Source organism: Trachypithecus francoisi, unplaced genomic scaffold, assembly GCF_009764315.1.
Source record: "Trachypithecus francoisi isolate TF-2019V2 unplaced genomic scaffold, Tfra_2.0 Lachesis_group21, whole genome shotgun sequence".
In the NCBI taxonomy this organism is placed as follows: Eukaryota; Metazoa; Chordata; class Mammalia; order Primates; family Cercopithecidae; genus Trachypithecus; species Trachypithecus francoisi.
Window position 1 is genome coordinate 7,543,802 of NW_022681467.1, and position 23,454 is coordinate 7,567,255.

Here is a 23,454-nt window from a genome sequence, read left to right on the forward strand (position 1 = left end):
TGAAGTACAGTGGTGCAATCATGGTTCACTGCAGCCTCAACCTCCTGGGTTCAAGTGATCCTCCCACCTCAACCTTCCAAGTATCTGGGACTACAGTGCATGCCAATTTTTCTGTAGAGGCGGGGTTTCACCATGTTGCCCAGGCTGTTCTTGAACTCCTGGGCTCAAGCGATCCACCCACCTCGGCCTCCCAAAATGTTGTGATTACAGGTGTGAGCCACGACACCACACCACTTGTTTTCTAAAGAATGTTCAAAACACGTCACTCTTTGCTGAAGATTACAGAGAAGGCTATGAAACAAAGTGCATTAAGCACACTGAATACCATCTCAGTTTTCAGTTGGTTTGAGACTGAAGCCACACTCGCCTGCAGCTGATGCACTGAGTGCTCCCAGCAGGCTGAGTGGTGGCGACACTCAGGGACGCTGGCCACCAGAGCCTTCTCAGGCTCCCACCAGGCCAGCAGGGGACACGCCCCTGATGTCTCACTCAAATGGAACCTGGGCCCACTTCTTCCCTGAATAGTTCTTCAAAGAAAGCATCAGCTGGATGGCTGAAAGAAGCTTCCATCATCTAACACTGAGCAGCAGCCTGGCCACTCCAGGAAAGCCTGCTGAGAAACCCAGCAGAGAAGACTGGCCAAGTTTTGAGCCATAGGATTTTCTTAGACCAAAAAACAAAGAGACAGCAATACCCAGTTTTATCTCCATCCCAGACCAAGTCTGTGAACTTTTTCTAGTTTACATAAAAAGAAGGAAACTTATTGAAGGACTGACTTCTCCCTGCTGGTCCCTGCCCCACATCCAAGGCACAAAGACGAGTCACTTCCCCCAATCTGCCAGATCATTTCTTCCACTATGAACAGACTTTGAGTTAACCCTTTGAGAGATGAACAACCAACCAGTAGCTCTCAATTGGGTCCAGGAAATCAAATTTATTAATAATTGACTTACAGTAGTGGTCCGCAACCTTTTTGGCACCAGGTACCGGTTTAATAGAACACAATTTTTCCATGAGATGGGGGGACAGAAGAGGGGATGGTTTCAGGATGAAACTGTTCCATCTCAGAGCATCAGGCATTAGTGAGATTCTCATAAGAAGCGTGCAGCCTAGATCCCTCACATGCACAGTTCACAATGGGGTTCCTGCTCCTATGAGAATCTAATGCCACTGCTGATCTGACAGGAGGCGGAGCTCAGGCGGTAAGGCTCGCTCATAGGCTGCTCACCTCCTGCTGTGCGGACTGGTTCCTAACAGGCCATGGGAATTAGTACCAGTCCCTGGCCTGGGGGTTCGGGACCCCTGGCTTACTCTTTCCTACTCCCCATATACCTGAAAAGCTGTAGAATACAGCTAAGTTTGGTTAATATGCTAATTAGATTTTGTGAATGAAGACATCACTTCACCTTTGACTCAGCAACTATCCTCCCAGAAAACTCCCCTGGATAAATTTCCACTTGTGTGCACAGTGGGGGCTTCTAACAACATGCACAGTAGTGTCATTTGTATTTGCAAAAACCTAGAAACAACCCAAATGTTCATCAACATTAGGAGGACAGATACATGTAATGTGGTCCGGCCCCTAAAGCAATACTGTACAGCAGATCTACATATATCAAAACAGCCAAGTCTTGGCTAGGGGTGGTGGCTCATGCCTGTAATAGCAGCACTTTGGGAGGCCAAGGTGGGCGACTGCTTGAGCTCAGGAGTTTGAGACCAGCCTGGGCAACATAGAGAGACCCTGTCTCTACAAAAACAAAACAAAAAAAAAAGAGTTAGCCAGGTGTGGGGGCATATGCCTGTAGTCCCAGTGACTGGGGAGGCTGAGATGGGAGGATTGCTTGAGCCCAGGGGGTTGAGGCAGCAGTAAGCTGTGATCACGCCACTGCACTCTAACCTGGGTGACAGAGAAAGACTGTCTCAAAAAAAAATTTTTTTTAATTAAAAAAAAACAGGGAAATCTTGAAAATCATGTTATACAAAACAAATGTAGCTTCAGAAGGCTATATACAGTATGATTCCACTGACACAAAATAATACTCTATATTGCTAGTGAGCTCATGCAAATACACTATGGCCTGGAAGAATACACGCCAACTTTAATAAACATGGAGGGGAAAGAGGAGAATGGGATCTTAGTGGAATGAATATATACAGGCTTCAACTGTAACTGTCAACTTTATAAGAACAAAACCAGATCTAGAGCAGAGTTACCTATAAGTGCAGTCCACAAAATGCACGTGACACCTGGATCAGCAACAGTAAGATGTTCGTGTCAGAATGTAAATCAACACACAGCTTCCTTCATCAGCAAAGTATTGTGAGAGATTTCTTCTCAACTATGAACTCCATGGTGTAGCTGACTTCATTCTGGCATAAAATGAAGGTTGCAGTGAGCCGAGATCACGCCATGGCACTCCAGCCTGGGTGACAGTGAGTGTGCATACACATGTACACACGTATATAAATACTCAAGAACAGGTCCAAGTTAGATGCTGAGAAAGCGCAATTGTAGTTTTAAAAAGTAAGATGCCGATCTACACACTCCCCTTCACAAACCTCCACTGCAAGTCAGCTTTCTTGCACTTTGACCCCACCAAGGCTGGTCACACTCTCCTCAGCTGTGAACAACACCTACACACATGCACGTGTACACACTTATCTTCCCTTATCTAAATCTTCCCTCTTCCTCCAGTTTAGGGCCAGAGGCTTCAAGAAAATCTTTCCGAGGGCGGAGCAAGATGGCCGAATAGGAACAGCTCCAGTCTCCAACTCCCAGCGCGAGTAACACAGAAGACCGGTGATTTCTGCATTTTCAACTGAGGTACTGGGGTCATCTCTCTAGGGAGTGCCGGACAATCGGTGCTGGTCAGCTGCTGCAGCCTGACCAGCGTGAGCTGAAGCAGGGCGAGGCATCGCCTCACCTGGAAGCGCAAGGGGGAAGGAAATCCGTTTTCCTAGCCAGGGGAACTGAGACACACAACACCTGGAAAATCGCGTAACTCCCACCCCAATACTGCGCTTTAAGGAAACAGGCACACCAGGAGAATATATCCCACACCTGGCCGGGAGGGTCCCACGCCCACGGAGCCTCCCTCACTGCTAACACAGCCGTCTGCGGCGATCTATCCGCAAGGCAGCAGCGAGGCTGGGGGAGGGGCGCCCGCCATTGCTGAGGCTTAAGTAGGTAAACAAAGCCGCTGGGAAGCTCGAACTGGGTGGAGCTCACAGCAGCTCAAGGAACCTGCCTGTCTCTGTAGACTCCACCTCTGGGGACAGCCCACAGCTGAGGTCCAATAGGGAAAGCAGCGGGGGCGGTGCAGAGGCGAACGACTCTGTCTGACAGCTTTGGGGAGAGCCGTGGATCTCCCAACGCGGAGGTTGAGATCCGAGAACGGACAGACTGCCTGCTCAGGTGGGTCCCTGACCCCTGAGTAGCCTAGCTGGGAGACATCCCCCACTAGGGGCAGTCTGACACCCCACACCTCACAGGGTGGAGTCATCCCTGAGAGGAAACTTCCAAAGGAAGAATCAGACAGGTACACTCGCTGCTCAGCAATATTCTATCTTTGGCAACCTCTGCTGCTGATACCCAGGCAAACAGGGTCTGGAGTGGACCTCAAGCAATCTCCAACAGACCAACAGACAGTCCTTCTGACTGTCAGACGGAAAACTATCAAACAGGAAGGACACCTATACCAAAACCCCATCAGTACGTCACCATCATCAAAGACCAGAGACAGATAAAACCACAAAGATGGGGAAAAGCAGGGCAGAAAAGCTGGAAATTCAAAAAATAAGAGCGCATCTCCCCCTGCAAAGGAGCGCAGCCCATCGCCAGCAACGGATCAAAGCTGGTCAGAGAATGACTTTGACGAGATGAGAGAAGAAGGCTTCAGTCCATCAAACTTCTCAGAGCTAAAGGAGGAATTACGTACCCAGCGCAAAGAAACTAAAAATCTTGAAAAAAAGTGGAAGAATTGACAGCTAGACTAATTAATGCAGAGAAGATCATAAACGAAATGACAGAGATGAAAACCATGACACGAGAAATACGTGACAAATGCACAAGCTTCAGTAACCGACTCGATCAACTGGAAGAAAGAGTATCAGCGATTGAGGATCAAATGAATGAAATGAAGCGAGAAGAGAAACCAAAAGAAAAAAGAAGAAAAAGAAATGAACAAAGCCTGCAAGAAGTATGGGATTATGTAAAAAGACCAAATCTACGTCTGATTGGGGTGCCTGAAAGTGAGGGGGAAAATGGAACCAAGTTGGAAAACACTCTTCAGGATATCATCCAGGAGAACTTCCCCAACCTAGTAGGGCAGGCCAACATTCAAATTCAGGAAATACAGAGAACGCCACAAAGATACTCCTCCAGAAGAGCAACTCCAAGACACATAATTGCCAGATTCACCAAAGTTGAAATGAAGGAAAAAATCTTAAGGGCAGCCAGAGAGAAAGGTCGGGTTACCCACAAAGGGAAGCCCATCAGACTAACAGCAGATCTCTCGGCAGAAACTCTACAAGCCAGAAGAGAGTGGGGGCCAATATTCAACGTTCTTAAAGAAAAGAATTTTCAACCCAGAATTTCATATCCAGCCAAACTAAGTTTCATCAGTGAAGGAGAAATAAAATCCTTTACAGATAAGCAAATGCTTAGAGATTTTGTCACCACCAGGCCTGCCTTACAAGAGACCCTGAAGGAAGCCCTAAACATGGAAAGGAACAACCGGTACCAGCCATTGCAAAAACATGCCAAAATGTAAAGACCATCGAGGCTAGGAAGAAACTGCATCAACTAATGAGCAAAATAACCAGTTAATATCATAATGACAGGATCAAGTTCACACATAACAATATTAACCTTAAATGTAAATGGACTAAATGCTCCAATGAAAAGACACAGACTGGCAAACTGGATAAAGAGTCAAGACCCATCAGTCTGCTGTATTCAGGAGACCCATCTCACATGCAGAGACATACATAGGCTCAAAATAAAGGGATGGAGAAAGATCTACCAAGCAAATGGAGAACAAAAAAAGCAGGGGTTGCAATCCTAGTCTCTGATAAAACAGACTTTAAACCATCAAAGATCAAAAGAGACAAAGAAGGCCATTACATAATGGTAAAGGGATCAATTCAACAGGAAGAGCTAACTCTCCTAAATATATATGCACCCAATACAGGAGCACCCAGATTCATAAAGCAAGTCCTTAGAGACCTACAAAGAGACTTAGACTCCCATACAATAATAATGGGAGATTTCAACACTCCACTGTCAACATTAGACAGATCAACGAGACAGAAAGTTAACAAGGATATCCAGGAATTGAACTCATCTCTGCACCAAGCGGACCTAATAGACATCTATAGAACTCTCCACCCCAAATCAACAGAATATACATTCTTCTCAGCACCACATCGCACTTATTCCAAAATTGACCGCATAATTGGAAGTAAAGCACTCCTCAGCAAATGTATAAGAACAGAAATTATAACAAACTGTCTCTCAGACCACAGTGCAATCAAACTAGAACTCAGGACTAAGAAACTCAATCAAAACCGCTCAACTACATGGAAACTGAATAACCTGCTCCTGAATGACTACTGGGTACATAACGAAATGAAAGCAGAAATAAAGATGTTCTTTGAAACCAATGAGAACAAAGATACAACATACCAGAATCTCTGGGACACATTTAAAGCAGTGTGTAGAGGGAAATTTATAGCACTAAATGCCCACAAGAGAAAGCAGGAAAGATCTAAAATTGACACTCTAACATCACAATTAAAAGAACTAGAGAGGCAAGAGCAAACACATTCAAAAGCTAGCAGAAGGCAAGAAATAACTAAGATCAGAGCAGAACTGAAGGAGATAGAGTCACAAAAAACCCTCCAAAAAATCAATGAATCCAGGAGTTGGTTTTTTGAAAAGATCAACAAAATTGACAGACCGCTAGCAAGACTAATAAAGAAGAAAAGAGAGAGGAATCAAATAGACGCAATAAAAAATGATAAAGGGGATATCACCACCGACCCCACAGAAATACAAACAACCATCAGAGAATACTATAAATGCCTCTACGCAAATCGACTAGAAAATCTAGAAGAAATGGATAATTTCCTGGACACTTACACTCTCCCAAGACTGAACCAGGAAGAAGTTGAATCCCTGAATAGACCAATAACAGGCTCTGAAATTGAGGCAACAATTAATAGCCTACCCACCAAAAAAAGTCCAGGACCAGATGGATTCACAGCTGAATTCTACCAGAGGTACAAGGAGGAGCTGGTACCATTCCTTCTGAAACTATTCCAATCAATAGAAAAAGAGGGAATCCTCCCTAACTCATTTTATGAGGCCAACATCATCCTGATACCAAAGCCTGGCAGAGACACAACAAAAAAAGAGAATTTTAGACCAATATCCCTGATGAACATCGATGCAAAAATTCTCAATAAAATACTGGCAAACCGGATTCAGCAGCACATCAAAAAGCTTATCCACCATGATCAAGTGGGCTTCATCCCTGGGATGCAAGGCTGGTTCAACATTCGCAAATCAATAAACGTAATCCAGCATATAAACAGAACCAAAGACAAGAACCACATGATTATCTCAATAGATGCAGAAAAGGCTTTTGACAAAATTCAACAGCCCTTTATGCTAAAAACGCTCAATAAATTCGGTATTGATGGAACGTACCTCAAAATAATAAGAGCTATTTACGACAAACCCACAGCTAATATCATACTGAATGGGCAAAAACTGGAAAAATTCCCTTTGAAAACTGGCACAAGACAGGGATGCCCTCTCTCACCACTCCTATTCAACATAGTGTTGGAAGTTCTGGCTAGGGCAATCAGGCAAGAGAAAGAAATCAAGGGTATCCAGTTAGGAAAAGAAGAAGTCAAATTGTCCCTGTTTGCAGATGACATGATTGTATATTTAGAAAACCCCATCGTCTCAGCCCAAAATCTCCTTAAGCTGATAAGCAACTTCAGCAAAGTCTCAGGATACAAAATTAATGTGCAAAAATCCCAAGCATTCTTATACATCAGTAACAGACAAGCAGAGAGCCAAATCAGGAATGAACTTCCATTCACAATTGCTTCAAAGAGAATAAAATACCTAGGAATCCAGCTTACAAGGGATGTAAAGGACCTCTTCAAGGAGAACTACAAACCACTGCTCAGTGAAATCAAAGAGGACACAAACAAATGGAAGAACATACCATGCTCATGGATAGGAAGAATCAATATCGTGAAAATGGCCATACTGCCCAAGGTTATTTATAGATTCAATGCCATCCCCATCAAGCTACCAATGACTTTCTTCACAGAATTGGAAAAAACTGCTTTAAAGTTCATATGGAACCAAAAAAGAGCCCGCATTGCCAAGACAATCCTAGGTCAAAAGGACAAAGCTGGAGGCATCACGCTACCTGACTTCAAACTATACTACAAGGCTACAGTAACCAAAACAGCATGGTACTGGTACCACAACAGAGAATAGACCAGTGGAACAGAACAGAGTCCTCAGAAATAATACCACACATCCACAGCCATCTGATCTTTGACAAACCTGACAAAAACAAGAAATGGGGAAAGGATTCCCTATTTAATAAATGGTGCTGGGAAAATTGGCTAGCCACAAGTAGAAAGCTGAAACTGGATCCTTTCCTTACCCCTTATACGAAAATTAATTCAAGATGGATTAGAGACTTAAATGTTAGACCTAATACCATAAAAACCCTAGAAGAAAATCTAGGTAGTACCATTCAGGACATAGGCATGGGCAAGGACTTCATGTCTAAAACACCAAAAGCAACGGCAGCAAAAGCCAAAATTGACAAATGGGATCTCATTAAACTAAAGAGCTTTTGCACAGCAAAAGAAACTACCATCCGAGTGAACAGGCAACCTACAGAATGGGAGAAAATTTTTGCAACCTACTCATCTGACAAAGGGCTAATATCCAGAATCTACAAAGAACTCAAACAAATATACAAGAAAAAAACAAACAACCCCATCAAAAAGTGGGGAAAGGATATGAACAGACATTTCTCAAAAGAAGACATCCATACAGCCAACAGACACATGAAAAAATGCTCGTCATCACTCGCCATCAGAGAAATGCAAATCAAAACCACAATGAGATACCATCTCACACCAGTTAGAATGGCAATCATTAAGAAGTCAGGAAACAATAGATGTTGGAGAGGATGTGGAGAAATAGGAACACTTTTACACTGTTGGTGGGATTGTAAACTAGTTCAACCATTATGGAAAACAGTATGGCGATTCCTCAAGGATCTAGAACTAGATGTACCATATGACCCAGCCATCCCACTACTGGGTATATACCCAAGGATTATAAATTACTCTACTACAAAGACACATGCACACGTATGTTTATTGCGGCACTATTCACAATAGCAAAGACTTGGAATCAACCCAAATGTCCATCTGTGACAGACTGGATTAAGAAAATGTGGCACATATACACCATGGAATACTATGCAGCCATCAAAAAGGATGAGTTTGCGTCCTTTGTAGGGACATGGATGCAGCTGGAAACCATCATTCTTAGCAAACTATCACAAGAAGAGAAACCAAACACCGCATGTTCTCACTCATAGGTGGGAACTGAACAATGAGATCACTTGGACTCGGGAAGGGGAACATCACACACTGGGGCCTATCATGGGGAGGGGGGAGGAGGGAGGGATTGCTTTGGGGAGTTATACATGATATAAACGTTATGCACATGTACCCTAGAACTTAAAGTACAATAAAAAATAAAAAAATAAAATAATAAAAAAAAAAAAAAAAAAAAAAGTAAGATGCCCTCTCAGTGTTGTTCTTTGTTTCACCATGGCCTGGTAACAAACAGTTCATGCAGCAGCACTTTAAGTAGGAATGAATGATCTGGAGAAAAGATGACAAAAAGCTAGCATTTTTAAAATCTGGGAAATGGCCACACACAGCTGCTTATTATATAGTTCTCTGTGGCATTATTTTTCCATGGACAAATATTTTTCTCTTTACTATTCTGCCACAGGTTACGAGGAATTTCCTGCATCTAAAATAACAGACTTCTTTCCTTTCGTCTCTCTTCTGTTGTTAAAATGCTCTTTCTTTGATGAAATGATAAGGACAGTATGCAGGACTCCTTCTGTCTCGTTCCTTTTCTTGCGAACTGATTTTGGATTTTGCAATGTGGATATACCTATTACTACTAAGCTGTACACTTAAAATGGTTAAGATGGTAAGTTTTATGTGTATTTTACTATAATTTAAAAAATTAAGCAATTTTGGAAATCATGAAGTCAGCAATCCATGCTAGACTCCCCCATTTCTTTTTGTTTTCCATATTCCTGATTCATAAAATCCAAATATCTGGGAATCGGTGTTCTGCAGTAACTTGTGGTAAGCTGCCTTCTGCTGCCAGCAATTGACACTTTATATTCGCATCCATGTGTTCATACTTGTATGTCATATGTGTGTGTAGATGCATACACTGATACACACATATATAAATACTCATGAACAGGTCCAAGTTAGATGCTGAGAAAGCACAATTTTTAAAAAGCAAGATGCCCTCTCAGTTTTGTTTCTCATCTTCAGAGATAAAAAAGAAAAAAAAAAAAAAAAACATAAAATGTGAATATCAACAGTCACAAAACTAAATAAACCTCCCCCCTGCTAAGATGTAATCTCATGCAAAGGCCTTTTTGTGACCCAGCCTGTTCTTCACTTTGTACTCTTTTATGCTATTGAGAACGAGATCCAGAGAGGATGATGGGGACTAACCCCAATTAGCACAGCCTTCTGGAGGTTTCTCAGCTCCTCGTGGTGTCATTCGACTCTGTGCTGGGGCAGAGGCACAGACACCACAGATGCAGAAATGTCCATCTGACCTTCCCCTCCAACCCCGCCCCCTCCCACCGACTGCCAGCTTTTAAATCACATGTGATAACTATTTAAATGACAGGCACAGCCCACATTTCTGCCAGCGATGTAATGCTGACTCTCTTACAGTATTTATCTTAAAACAACCCAACCACATATGGCTCCACGCCGCAAATTCAAGTTCTCTGTGAGAACATTGTGAACTAACCTAATAAATTTAAGCCTTTTCTGGGAAAACTTGGAATCCAATGCAGCCAAAATGTGGAATTTACATCTCAAGGCAAGAAAGCAGCTGGATTTTTTTTTTTTTTTAAGGAAACAGATGAGAAAAAAGAAGAAGAAAAGAAACTGGTACTGCATATGGGTTTCAAGCAAAATGTCAACAGCTTTCAAATTAAGAGGAGATACATGTCAAGGAGAATATAAACCACTACAGGTCTGTGAACATACGATCTACAAACACTGAAACAGAGTACTTCTGGGGTTTTGCTTGTTTGCTTGTTTTCAATCAGCTGGTAAGAAGGCCCACATTGTAAGGGACAGAATGTCCAAACCATGCTGGCTTTATCGCCTTAGAGAGAAACCCAGCCTTCTGAAAGCAGCCCTGGACACACAGACACCACTGGGGGCCAGGTGATGGCCCTGTGGTCAGCCTGCACCTCTCACAGTGAAGCTTGGGAACACGGGTGCCAAAAGAGGGGGGACTGGAATATGCAGACCCAGACTCGCCCAACTCATGATTAAATCCACTGAAAACATAAGGGATTTTCCTTTTAATTAAGATGCCCAAGCTCTAATTGCACAATCTAAGAATGAACCAGCTGAACATTAATCTTATAATGTCCGATTTCAGGGCCTGCAAACTTAAATGCCTTGAGACACCAGCCAGGAAGCAAAATGAGTTAAGTGGCCAAGAGGAAGACAATAGGGCAGGGTGGAGCCTGAGGCCACACTGCAGAGGACAAGCGCCACCTAAGGTAATTTGCACTTTCTTTTCAAACATCTATCTGGAACATAATGTTGATGGGGTGCATGTGTGTCACCTATTAGGATTCCCACTTAGCATTTCCACCTATGTGACCTTGTTTGCTCTTAACAACCTGATAGCAGTTGAATGATCATCAGTGTCCCACAGAGAAGCCATCACCAGCTGCCTACACTGCAGCTACTCATCTTCCCAGCCCCTTCCTCCCTCCCTGCTGGCAGGAGCCTCCTACTTCAGAGGTGGCAATGTCTGGTTCTCCTGTCACATGGCATGTGACACAAACCATAGCCAAGAGGACCTGAGGGGACTGCAGAGGGTCTTCAGAAAAAGGCTTCCCTCCCTAATAAACACAGGTGCAAGGAAACACTGCCTTCTTTCCAATCCTTGGCCACAGTCAGGGGAGGAAACAGAGCTTCGGAATGGTGCAGCTCTCCAAACGAGGAGGGGACATCCAGAGGTGCACAGAAGTCTCTGGAGAGCCCCGGCAGGGTTGAGCCGGCTGAACCAGCTTTCCCATTAGGGGAGGCAACCAGGCTCCTTACTGTTTAAGCCACCCTCACGTTATAAGCCACCCTCATGTAGGTTTGTGGCACTTGCAGTTGAAAGCAGAATCTTTCACCACATGCCCATGGACATAAACAAGACAGCGACGCCCAGCAAGGTCATGTGACTTAAGGTTGCAGCCTGCTAGTGGCTGAGGGGGACCACACCCAGGCCTCTAGATGCCAAACCCCGCATTCTTTCCAGGGAGCGACATGACCTCTCTTGCTTAATCTATTAACTTCACTTAGCAGGTAACTTTTGGGCACTGACTATACCTATTCCAGGTGCCAATGACACAACAGAAAACCAAGCAGAGCCCTGCCTTCCTGAGGCTGACTGTCCACTGGAAAAATAATTGGCAATCCCCACTCACATGAAGCCAGGCCTGCTCTAAGCACTTGATGTGTATTAGGGGTAAAGCAGAGGAACCTGGGGGTGCTTCAAGCCCCCACCATTCTGCCCGGAGCATACAATAAGGCAAGCTGTTGCCCTCTGTAGCCGCACACTTGTCTTCATGGGTAGAAAGGGACCTTAGGGCTATCTCCATTTGCCAAATTAAAGAGAAACTGGTCCAGCTCCTCGGTGGTTTAGCAACAAGCTGCTGCTGGACTCAGTTCGTCCATCCTTTTCTGTCCTGATGGCTGAAGAAGTCAGAGGATCAAATATAATTACCGGCAACAGTTTAACTCAACCAGTAACAAGGCTGGCTAAGAGCAGAGTGGGGAAGCCTCAGAAGTGACACGAGCCTAGTGTTGGCTCTCTGATGTCCCTGGCACTTGGCCTCAGGAAAGGGCCCTGTGTGCCTGTAAGTGGCAGTGGGAGAAGCAGATCAGGGCAAGGGAGCGGAGTCTGACCGACCCGGGCCCACCTGCTGACCTGAGGCAGCCCAGGCAGGGGAAGCCCTGCAAATGGGACATGGACACTCAGGACCAAGCCTTCAGGTGATGGCCTAAGAATGCAGTCAGCATCCGTACATCCTAGTGGCGCCACTGGATGGCCAAAGTATGGGGGGGGTCTCCAGGGCAGGCAAGCCCCAACTTTGGGGAGGGCCAACGGAAGCGGTGCTGGGAGTGGGAGTCAGGTCCTAGTTGGGGGTGAGAAGGCAGGGGCACTCCAGGGACTGGCATCACCCGGGTGTTTACTCCTCACTCCCAGGCATACTGTGGCAGATGGCACATGGCAGGGCAGTGTGTCTGAGCAGAAAACAACACACAGAGATGACTGAAGACAAAGATGTCAGGGCCACACAGGCAAAGGCAGAAGAACAGACGCCCAGGTGAGAGTGGGGCAACAGGAGGGAAGGGCCGAGTGAAGGGCACCCTGGGCAGAACTGAAGCATTCTTGTTGGGAGTGCCAGGGGAGTGGAGGCAACACCGGTGAAAATCATCATCAAAGACTTGGGACAGGACAGGCACGGCAAGGCAGTAGGGCAGGCTAGGGCAGAGGCATGTGGCAGGAGCCCGAGCCCCCCATTAACTGAGATGGACACAGTGATGTGGCTTGTGTGCTGTGGCACATGCAGGCCACAGATGAATGACTGAAAAAATGAATGGACAGGACAGGTTTTATTTGCAAGATCAGGCCAGACGATAGCCTCAGAGGGCACAGAGGCTCAAGCTTTTATGCCAGTTGAGTAGGAAAACTGAACAGCTCTTCACTAGCACTCAACGGGCATGGGTGTTGGCAACCGCAGGTGAGGGGCCTGCCTTTGGGGTTGGGGTATCTGTCTCTTAAGCAGGCAGCAGGCCACTGGGAAGAGAAAAACAGAGGCTCTTGGGCGGCCAGTCAAGGTCTGTTTTTCTGTATATGATATGCCCAGGGCAAGGAGAGGGGGTGACTGTGAGGTGCACGTGCCCTGAGAAGTGCAAAGCATCAGATCAACAGGCAATCGCGATCTGCCTCTGTTCCTTCACACACATAGCATCACTCCTGAAGCACCTTTAAAGACAGAGCCCTTCACACTGTGGGATGATCCAGGGTGACGATGACACAGAACATGAAATGAATAAGTTAGTTCAGGCTCCCATGGACACTAATGAGCCAGAGGGCGCACCTTGGTGAATAAACTGGAGAGCTGAGCACTTTGTGTCCAGTTGAACTCTAGGCCGCCTGAAGATTCCACTCACTCCAGGGGAAAATCAGACAAGGTGTGCTGCCTACAACCAGCAGCACTCACCTAGGCTTGAAGGAGTAAAACCCAGCCCACAGGAACATGGTGTCTGCTGTTGCCATCACCCCCATATTTCTCTCAGGAACACCCAAGTCTATCAGGCCATTAAGCACTAGATTAAGCTATGAAGGGGTTCTAGAAAACCGATTTATGGGCATGTCCTTTCAGAACACAGGTGCCCAGGAATCCCTGATAGGAAGGATTACTCTAGAGCATGGATGTCCAACCTTTTGGCTTCCCTGGGCCACACTGGAAGAAGAATTGTCTTGGGTCACACATAAAATACACTCACATTAATGATAGTTGATGAACTGCTAAAAAAAAAAAAAAAAGAAAAGAAAAGAACCTGTGCATAATTTTCATGATATCTGCCACCACAGAGAAGCAAAAATGTTCTTATATTCAAAGGGTTGGACACCGCTGCTCTAGAGTGAGATGGTGATGGTGTCCTAAACTTACTTCCAACATGATTTTGGGGAATGATGGTGAAAAATTACAGCTTCTCATAGACGTCCTAGTTTATTTCTGTGATAAGTCCTACAAAACCCAACTCAACTCAAGACTCATTTTTTATCTTGAGTCCACAATTTACAAAAAGAGCACCTCCATCCTCAAAGGGCCCAAGCACATAACTTGGAATCTTAAGATCTTTAAAAAGTCCATCTTCACACTCAGGAAATAAATGACCCCTTAGATTGTGACAATCAATGTGTCCCCTTTGGCATTCTGAGAAATCAAGAACAGGTATTATAATTTGCAGATTACTTCTGAACACAATAGAGGTGAGGTCAGTTAAATGATAGCCCGCCTCATGCCACCTCCAGGCAGCTGTCAGGCTGCGAGGAACGCCAGGTCTCGGGACTCCTGGACAAGCCTTCAGTCGACCTGGTTCCTTGTAGCGCAAACACCTGCACACGGGCTTCTGGTAATTGCCACAGGTCCAGGACAGCACACCCTGTTTCCATTCTTGCTGGACAACGCCAGGTATGGCCCTATCTTTGAGTTACTTTAATGCTGGTTATTTCCTGCCAGACTACTCTGTCCTGCATATGAGCAAAATCTAATTAGAGAGTGAAGAAAATAACAAAAGAAAAACTCAAACCTCATGAAGTCAGTTACTATGATTTTTACAGATCATAGTGTAGATGGAAAAGTTCTGTTCCAACCAAACCCTTACAAAGATTCCAAAAAAGTCTTATGGTACAAGTCATAAAGATCAAATATCTCCTCTGCAATTACTTTTTAAAATACCACAAGGTAGATTACTCAGCATGCTTGCTCACTCCTGTGGCCCGGCTGATGTCAGGAGGAACGGCTAGAACCAGAGGATGCTGTGCAGAGAGGATGTACCCAGCCAGACCCTGCAGAAGTCAAGACATGAATTAAAGGCAAAAGGGTAAATGCCCCCATCCATTAGCCCATTAACTCATTTCAATAGCTTTAGAAATTTATCTCCACAATGCTCACTGTCCTAAGTGTCCATCAACTACCACCAGTAACAAATGCTCTGATTTTTGTCAAGTCACTTACACCATGCTGTGTGATCATTCTGTCACCCTGGAGATAAACACAACCAGCTGTCATTTGGTATTTGCTTAGTTGAATAATGAAGAATTTCAAGACAACATAAGAGTAAAGCATGCTGTGGAACACAGAAAAATTAAATTAACAATGTACCCCCGTGGGTCTAGGCTGTTTCTCTGAACTTCATCATGCCTCAGTGTGCTCTGCTAGGTTATAGAAACTTCTGGAAGGCAACTTTCTACCACTACTGCCCAGATGCAATAAAGCCCCAAAAGGGGCACAGCAGCCTGAGACACCTTCAGGAATGGATTATCATGAGAATGATGGAGACTTACACTCAAATTCAGGGAGAGGACATCGCCATTGGAGAGCACGATGGCCATGTGTCAACTTTGTATAGATTCATTTTTCCCCTCAGAATTGGGACAGCTCTTGAACTGAAATCCCACAAGTCTGTGACCTTTGGCTTCTCCATTTCTTTCTGCTATTTACAGGCCTGGTGGCAGAGGGTGGGATGGGGAAAGAAGGAGGAGGCAACCTGCAGTGAGCAAATGACATTTACTGGTAAAAATTTGAGGATAGGAGTCTGAATCTAATGTGGCATTTTACAAGATCGGTAGAGACCTACATCCATACATTATCTCTAGCTGATACAGACATATTTAAAACGTAATTGGAATTTATATGTGAATAATTTGTTTTCTCAAACTGCAGCTTGATATAATTTCTTTTTTTTTTTTGAGACGGAGTCTCGCTCTGTCGCCCAGGCTGGAGTGCAGTGGCCAGATCTCAGCTCACTGCAAGCTCCGCCTCCCGGGTTCACGCCATTCTCCTGCCTCAGCCTCCGAGTAGCTGGGACTACAGGCGCCCGCCACCTCGCCCGGCTAGTTTTTTGTATTTTTTTTAGTAGAGACGGGGTTTCACAGTGTTAGCCAGGATGGTCTCGATCTCCTGACCTCGTGATCCGCCCGCCTCGGCCTCCCAAAGTGCTGGGATTACAGGCTTGAGCCACCGCGCCCGGCCTGATATAATTTCATATTATGTGATAACTCTGAAAGCTTTTTTTAAAAAAAAAGTCCTTGTGTAATGGAAAACCCAACAGAATATTAAGAGAGGATGTTGGATGTTTCCATAACACACAGTGTAGAGTGCCATTATGTCAGTGGTGGCACTGCATTAGTTTTAAATCGACTGGTTGCTTAATAAAAACATTATGAAGCAAAGTGCACACATGGTACCTAATTTTCATACACTATTAACTCTACTTGAGGTTTCTGTAGAATTTTTTTTAATCAAGCAAGCAGGCATCTGTCCCCATCTGAAATCGTGCAAGCTAATTTTATTTTCTAATTCCCCATTGTTTAAAAGAACCCTTTTAAGTATGCAAAAATAAGAAAAGGGACAGTTCAGTTGCCTTTCTATTATTCTCATTACTCTGACTTAGCTAAGTCTCTTTGGTCTCCTCCTTCCCTGCAGGGGACATGGTGCAACAGCTCCAGCCTTCAGGACCTAGCCTTGGCTTGTTTCAGGCCACAGTGGGATGGGAGAGGCTAGAGGTCAACCCAAGAGTATTTCCCTATCAGTGTAGCTGCCCTCAAATCCTCCCTGTTAACTCCCCGCCGCAGACACTGCCAGAGCCCACTGTGTCCCCCAGCCCAGAGGTCACCTGCAGCCTCCATGGACAACTGACCTGCAAGTCCATGGCCTCCTACCTGAGCACCTGCCCCTTTCTGCTTAAGGACACCATGTGGCCACAGGCGGGCACAAGGCCTGAGTACAGGGCAGGCCACAAGTGTCTGGAAGTTAAGGACTCTAGAAGTGGTCCTCAGTCACTGAGAAATGAGACATAGGGTATTAAGAACCCCACCCTCCTCCCGCCCACTGAGTCTACTGAGATGTGTCCCACACAGTCCTCCTGAGGACACCTGGGATGGTTAACATGCTTAGCCTTTCCTCCCCCGGCCTCCCTTCCTAGTCCTCTCTTCCTTCATGGGAGGACCTCCTAGAACAAACCACCTGTATACCTAAATCCTTTTACTTGGAGACCTAAACCACAAGCATTTTAAATGCTTTGAAAAAACCCACATGTTAACATGAGAATTCGTTATGTGTAACTTGCTATCTAGCCCTCTCTTAACCAGATGCCTACGTTGGTTTACATGTCTGCACACTGGAAGGCCGTGGCAGACGTTCAGGATTACTCCCCACCCTGCAAGGCACTGAAAGAGGCTGGAATGGGAAGGAATGATCAAGCAAATTTGAGTATAATCTTGTCACATTTTTATTATATATGCTAATTCTTTGAAAACCACTACTCCATATGTATGACAAACGATATATTCTAGTAGCCAGGGTTTTGTACTATGTTGCTGTCCATTCCCTAACCCTACTGGGGAACAAGGTGTCGACTGCACCTCTAACACTCCCAGTGCTGAAATAGCCTTTGCTTCACCACACCTATGTCCTGGGTTTTTCCTTCAATAGGGCTAATGGTAACATGTCAAAGAGAGGACAGAAGTAACCATTTCCTTTTCCACTGAAGGAGATGCACTGACCATGCCCCCATGTACTCCTGGCCTGTGTACCTTTACCATTTTGTAGGCCGTAAACTATTAGAAGGCAAAAGTAATCAGCACCCTATTGATTCTACATCCACTTTAGACTTTAGTCAACATCTAGTATCCTGTTGGCACATGTCTGGTTAATAATCATGAACTGTAACAGAGTTTAAGGAGGCACTTAAGCAATTCCAGTGTTGGTATTTCAATGCATAATTGGTAACAGAAAACTGTTCATGAGCATTTTAAACTAACAGTGTTCTTTAAATGATTCAAAATGTTTCTTCAATTTACTAGAGTCTTAAGAAAAAGAGAACCCTTTTTTCCTCTCCCACTTGGTCTATACCTTGTATAAATGCCAAGCAAGCAGATTTGGAACAGTGAAGAATTATTGTATAAAATAACAATAAAACAAGAGAGGAAGACTTGGAACCCAGAAGAGCAGTAGACATGACCTGGGAGAGAGGTGGAGACCAAATTTGGGCAAGACGTGAGCTCAGCAGCCAGGACAGCAAGTGGCCCACACGGGAGCTAGTAAGGCTTCCAGAGAGTGGGCTCCACAGAGGGGCACTGGAGCGAAGGCCTGGGAAACAGAGGCCTGGGAGCAGGAGGAGTAAAGAAAGTACTTTCTACAAGGCTTCAAGGAGAATTAGAGAACACACTCCCAGAAAAGCAAAAAGCTGAACAACAGCAACAAAGATGATAGGATACAACGCAGCTTTGTGGTGCCTAACAGAGAGTTCAGACAATAAATATTGCTTATTGAATCAATTAAAAATAATGACATAACAATGATAGAAGAGGGAAAGTAGTAGGGAATGAAGAGTGTTGAGTCTTCATCTATATAGTCTACATAGTAGCATGACAAAGTAATTTCAAATTTTAATCAAGAAATAGCAAAAGTTCATTATTTAGGAATAGAGAAAAAATACATAAAGAAATTGCTTAAAATATGTTCAAACCGGTTGCTTGTGGATAAGAGGACAAGGATTGAGAACAGGCAGAGAGTGTTATTTTTCATTATACGCCTTCAGGTATTATGTGATGTTGAATTGTGTTCATGATACTTTAATAAACAACTTAAATTGATTGGAGAAAGAAAGCACACACAGTGGATGTGGTTAACAACAGATCAAGTTCTACAGAAAACAAAACTAATGATTCAGAAAAATCAGTTCATGTCATTTTTCTGATACGCAGAGGAAAAGATGAAAAGCAGAAAGCAGAAACTGGGAAATTCAACACAGGAAATCCAGTCATCTGTAGGACAGGACCTGTAAAAGGAGGGAGCGGAGCAGATACAGAAAAGCCAGTAAGAAAAGACATTACAGAAGGGCAACAATCCTTCATCTCATTGGTTAACGAAACGCTCAGCATATAAGGGAAGGACCGACCCTTAGGGAAATTTAAGAAAGGAGATCCATACCAAGGGCACTCACCTTCCCTTCAACACCACTAAATGCCAGTGGACAGCCACGACAGTAAGACACTGACAAACTACGTGTTGGGTGAATAAAAGACTGCATGACAACAGAGGAATGGACGTAGAGAAGTAAGGAACTCAGTCAACCAAACATCAGGACAGGACAATGTCAACAGAGTCTGAGAGTAAAAGATGGTGACCCAAATATTCTATGTCAACCAAGACATTCCAAAACATACAAATATTCAGAAAATATAACATCATTCCCATCCTTAAAAAATAAATGAATAAATGACTCATAAAAGAGTTCCAGCCTCTTGAGAATAATAAAGGAAATTATGTTAAGTAATGTAACCAGTAAGTTATACAAATGCCAAAACTAATTCTTGAATGAGAAAATATAAAATGCAAACAAGAAGGTAATCAAGCTTATCTAGATCTAAAATCCAGATTCACAATCAATTTAAAAATTGTGAATAAATGCAAATGCCTAATGAGCTTGTGGAAAAGAAGAGCTCAACTTTATTAGCAATTAAGTTGATACAAATACAAACAATGAGATATAATTTATGATTCATGAAATGGATAAGGATTAAACAATTATAATACTCAGAATTTGCAAGGGTTTGAGGAAAGGAACATTTTATGTTGGTGATAAGGAGTATAAATTTGGGCCTTGGGAATGCAATTTGGCAATGCATAGTTTAAAGCACTAAGTATATGCTTGTTATGACCCAGCACTCACACCCCTTGGGATTTATCTTGTGGAAAATAACTGGATATTAAGCACAAAGATACACGCAAAAGGATGTTCACTGCACTGGTTTTTACAATAGTAAAAACTGTGAAACAACTTAAATGCCAATAAAAAGAGAGTTCTTTAAAGTATGACATATTCTGTACAGACTGATTTACCATTTGAGGTGCTGATATGGAAAATAAATGGCTGCAGTAATCAAAAACCACAATTCCCATCTCTTCATCATTAAAAAACATATATTTTGGGGAAGAGTACAACAGCCAGCTCCGAGGGACTGTTTGGCAGTGGAGCAGGTAGAAACGGGAGAGCACACACAGGCCACACCTAGAAGAAAAGACACAGGCAAAAGGACAGCACTGGAGGAAGGGCTCAAATACGAAGTCCAGACCACCTGCCTAGGGACACAGATATGCTCTAGAAGTCACTCAGAGAGAGAAGGAAGAAGGGGGTTGATGGACATAGGGGCAGGACAGCGGTCATCCCTGGGCAGGGACGGGCTATGCAGGGAGGCGGCAGGAAGGCCCTGGGTATGGAAGTCGCTCTGCTTCTTAGGCTGGGAGGCAGCGCCTAGGCTGTTTGTGTTGTCGTTATGCTTTTGACTCATGTGTTCTACAGATACTCCTTTTCAGCTATCAAATATTACATAATACATTTTTTAAAGCACAGAAGTGATGACACTTCATTTTTAGTCACGGCTTTGCCCAAAGGATTCTAATATATGACTGGCTTTTCCACAGAATATCTGAAGAGGAAAAAAAAAACACTATTGATCACAAATGTACAATTCTCCAGTATGCAGCTTGTCAGAGAAAATGAAGTGCTCTTCAAAGGTATTATTATGACACTTCTGCAAATTTAATTGAAATCTCAGCTCTGAATACCCCGGGGCCATGGTTGAGCCTGTTCAGTTTCAGGATCTCAACAGTAGCTCACAAAGAACCAGAAATCAAACGTGTTATCATTGCCATTTACTTCTGAAAAGAAATGTTAGCAAACCACGACAAAACTCTTGTGAACTCTATTTCTGTAGAAGAAAATGCATCTATAAAAGCCTTAGCCATGAGGCGGAAGGATCACTTGAGCCCAGGAGTTCAAGACCAGCCTGGGCAACATGGCAAAACCCCGTCTCTACAAAAAATACAAAAATTCACCAGACGCGGTGGCACATGCCTGTAGTCTCAGCCACTTGAGGGGCTGAGGCAAGAGGATGGTTTGAGCCCAGGAGTCAAGGCTGCAGTGAGCCATGACTGCACCACTGCATTCTAGCCTGGGCAACAGAGTGAGACTCTGTCTTAATCAATCAAGCAAGCAAGCAAGCATTGGCCATAGGTTTGGTACAAATAAAACCCAGCTCCCAGGTATCTTTGTCATTAGCCTCAATTCAGTTTCAGGATGCTGTCAGGAACTGTCACTCCTGGGAGGAAGTTTGCTAACAATGAAATTGGAGAATGCATGCAATGCTTAGAGCCATCTTACTATTTTTATTCTCCTGCCTCAAAATATACCTGTCACCAGACAGAACCGGGGGACCCAGGCAGGGGCTTTTCCTGCCGCAAGAGCACTGCTTTGTGTTCTGAGAAAGCCTTGCTGCTAGCCTCAACAGCTGCTCTTGTAAGTTTCCTATGCAAATGAGGCCTCAAAAAGATCTAACAACCTTAGGGCCACATCCCTTTGGTTATTCCACTTCCCCTACTTACAGATTCCTACATCCAGACACCGAAATAGGATTGAGGAGCAACGACCTATTTGGAAGTGAGGCTGGTCCTGGGAGCAACAGCAGCAGATCTCCAGGGAGCTGTCAGAATGCAGACTACCAGGCTCCACCCCGACCTGCAGAACCACAATCTGCGTTCTGACAGATCCCCACGGGACTCCTGTGCACCTTGAACTTTAGGAAGCGCTGGGCTAGAGGGCTTATTTTAAACTGAGGTTTCATAGGGAGCACGGTTTTCAATCAGAGTTCAAGTGGCTTTGAAGATGGGCTGACTCTCATCCCCTAGTCAGACTTTGCTGTGCCACTGACCAGAAGCCAAACTCAGGATGACGGCCTCGCCCTATTCCCTACACTCCAGGGGACCTTTTAGCTAGCCCATTCCCCAGGCAGGGCCCTCTTGCCGGCTGAAGGGTCACCAGCATCCAGCAAGTAGAAAAGGCGAGCCAAGGAGGCAGGAAGGCCAGGAGGGGCTGACAGGCTCCAAGTCCATGAAGGAGCTGAATACAAATCCCTCCAGGGTCCTACCCGTGCCCCTCCCATCCCCTATCCCACACACTCACAATGTTCCTATCACTGCTGCCTTTTCCTTTGGCCCCTTCTCCCCTAAGCTTCCTGGAACCCCCTTTCCACAGTGAACAAACCATCTTCTCCATCAGCCTCCCCTCTGCTTCACCCTAGGCCGCCTCTCCCACAAACACCCATCCACCGCTGGGTGGGTGAATGAAGTCCACATGATGGAAGATTACATGGAAATAGGGACTGAAGTGCTGACACGTGCCATGGCATGGACAAACACCAAAGATGCTCTGCTCTGTGAAAGAAGCCATGCACAAAGGTCACATACTGTGTGTCCTCCTTTACAGGGAATGCCCCCAATAGGGAAATCTACAGCTCAGGGCTGCAGAGGATGGGGGGAAGGAGAGGGTGACAGCTAAAAACAGGGGTCTTTTCATGGTGATGGTTACTCAACTCTGCGAATGAACTACAGGTCATGAATTGTGCACTTCACATGTATGGACTGTGTGGCATGTGAATATCTCACTGAAACTCATGACAGAGTAATGTCTCTCCCCACCCAGATCCCTTCCAGGGCTGCCCTCCCCTTCAGGAAAGTCCTCCCAGACCTAGCCTCAAACGGCCCCGCCAGTCTCCTCATCCACTTCCTCTCGCCTTGCATTTTACCCTCCAGGAATTCCAAACCCTCCCCAGCCCCACCACATCATCCTGTTTCCTGCCCAGGCCTACGTTCACGCCTGGGGCTTCTGAGCCACCTCATGCTGGTCTTCTCTCAGGGCTGGGCTGAGGCTGCCCTCCAGGTTCCCACGACACAACACCTCACCCCTGGGAGCCATGGGGGAATCCACATTCTGTCATGCAGCTCCAGAGCTCAGGCAGGCCCCTCTGCTGCCACCCATGGGGCCTGCCCAGGCCTCCAGGCATGCAGCCAAGTCCCAGGTCCTACAGCTGCTACCTCACCACAGCACCTGCCAAGAACTGCTCTGTCACTCTGCTCATTCCCCGTGGCCATGGGTCCCAGCACCCAAGAGTCCACCTGTCCTCACAGGCTCTCAGCCAGCCAAGGCCAACAGGTGCCTGGAATGCAAAGATGGTAACTCTTCAACTGTCTCCAGCATTCCACTTCCCTTCTCTGGGAAAGATAAAGTCACACACAAAATAAAAAAATTTAATGACTACAAATTTCACAGAGGTGTCACTGCCCACACACCATGGTGGGAGGCACCAGTCTGCCTACCTGCCTACTCCGCCCCACCTTCTTCTTTGCTCATGGAACTCCTCTTTAGTGGATCATTCTCCACCCAGCCAGGTCCTTCCTGCGGGCACCAGTCTAAACCATC

The 23,454-nt window shown here is 45.0% G+C and overlaps 1 protein-coding gene across 1 annotated transcript in view; it reads right to left on the bottom strand.

Moving 5' to 3' along the window:
- Window positions 1-23,454, bottom strand: part of DTD1 (D-aminoacyl-tRNA deacylase 1) — a 188,825-nt gene that overhangs the window by 14,356 nt on the left and 151,015 nt on the right. The gene's annotated exons all lie outside the window — the stretch shown is intronic.